The following is a 1,885-nucleotide window of genomic DNA, read 5'->3' as shown; positions in this document are numbered from 1 at the left end:
CACACTCTTTCTATTGGATTTCTCGAAGAATTGGCTAGGAATTGATCTAACTTTCTAGTCAATTGGTCAACCTTGGTACGCAATTCTAACTCGGACCCACTTCGGAAATCCCAACTTTCCTAGGACCACTAGGCAGAGATGTAGTCCTATCGAACCGTGAAGACAAATTATGATGCATCGTGTTTTCACTCAAGGTCTCAAATAGAGACCATGCCTCGTCCTCACTCTTGAGCATAAAAGTGCCCCCACAAGACGAATCAACCATTTGACGATGCTTTTCAGTAAGCCCGTCATAAAAATACTGCACCAACTGCCAACGAGGCACCTGGTGATGGGGACACTTGCGGAGAAGATCTTTCAATCTCTCCCAAGACTCATGAAATTGTTCTCCCTCAATTTGAGAAAAACTAGTTATAGCTTTACGAAACTGGTTCGTTTTATTAATTGGGAAATATTTTTTTTAAAATTCTTTTTGCATTCCTTCCCAAGTAGTAATACGAACCGTCTCAAGAGATTTTAACCAGTGCTTGGCTTTATCTTTGAGAGAGAACGGAAACAAAGTTAACCTCATAGCATCATCTCCAAAGTTATTGATTCGCACAGATGACGATATGGGTCTTCATTGCTAAGGCCATAAAACGATGGTAACATTTGAATCACACTGGCCTTAATCTCAAAATGGCTCGCTCCTACATCAGGTCTCGTGATGCAGGAGGTGGGAGTATACGTATTTGGCATGAAGTACTCCCTCAAAGGACGGATCAAATGATGATCGTCAGCCATTGCATACACCTTGGAGTAGACCGGTGTAGCACACGTCCTAACTTTGGGTTTTCTACCTAACTAACGCACTAAGCGGCCAAACCACGCAAACCACTAAGCGAGTGAACTAAAAACAACACAAAACTAAACAAACACCACGCAGTTACACATAAAAGAGATTATGCATAAAAAATATAAAATCTATGTGTACGGTACCAATCGTACACAGTCACCTCTAAGGGGGTCCTAGTAGGTGGGCTTTGCAGAAAAGTAAGCTCGTCTCTAAGATATGCACATACGTGGTTCTAAACCTAAGTGCAAAGCAAACACTAGGCAATAAAGTGAATACTAATATTACGCCGTTCCCCGGCAACGGCGCCAAAAATTTGATGTCTTCTTTTAAATCGTTGTAATTTTGAAAAGATTTTTCTATGAAAAACATGTGAAAACCAGACATCAAATAATAAAAACCGGTTCTCACTAGTGGATGAGACCGGGTCGAACTCAGAGAACGGGAATATTTCATATTCAAGTACACAAATCTAAACTATTCTTTATTGCCGAATTATTGAAATGTAAAAATGTTCAGAAAAGGTAAAAACAACTAACTATTACAACAAATGAATACCCTTCGCAGAGGGCGTAAAGTGCAATATTTACAAACCCAATTGAATTCCTAAATTCTAAAATAAGAGAAAAACATCTTCTATTCTTGCACTTCCCATGTCATGCAATCGCTTCTGCTCCAATCCTGTGCGATCCTGCATAAATAAAATGAACACGAGCAGTACCACAGATAGAAATAGACTATACTAAACTAGCTAGATGCTAAAAATATGAAATGATAACACTTCTAGATCCGAAATATGATTTTTAATTAGATCTAACTAATTAACTACAGTTTAGGTAACTTTCAGAACATCAGAATGTAAAAAAAATTCAGAACATCAGAATGTAAAAAGAACAAGAAATTGAATATGAAAACTAAGCTATATGAATGTATTAAAAATAGGAAATGACAAACATGAAATGAATGTTAAAAACAAGAAAATTAAGATCAACACACAGGTAACTAAAAATCAGATTGAATTAAGCAAAACATAAAAGCAATTAACAGGTAAGT

General features: G+C 37.2%; 1 non-coding gene across 1 annotated transcript; it reads left to right on the top strand.

Moving 5' to 3' along the window:
* The first annotated feature begins 323 nt into the window (after nucleotides 1–323).
* On the top strand, nucleotides 324–429 carry LOC149837756 (small nucleolar RNA R71). The gene has a single exon (XR_016432255.1). It is a non-coding gene; the product is annotated as a small nucleolar RNA R71 (small nucleolar RNA).
* The last annotated feature ends 1,456 nt before the right edge of the window (nucleotides 430–1,885 follow it).

Source organism: Nuphar pumila, chromosome 5, assembly GCF_984573655.1.
Source record: "Nuphar pumila chromosome 5, dmNupPumi1.hap1.1, whole genome shotgun sequence".
In the NCBI taxonomy this organism is placed as follows: Eukaryota; Viridiplantae; Streptophyta; class Magnoliopsida; order Nymphaeales; family Nymphaeaceae; genus Nuphar; species Nuphar pumila.
Note: the sequence above shows the minus strand (reverse complement) of the source record. Positions and strands in the feature narration are given on the sequence as shown.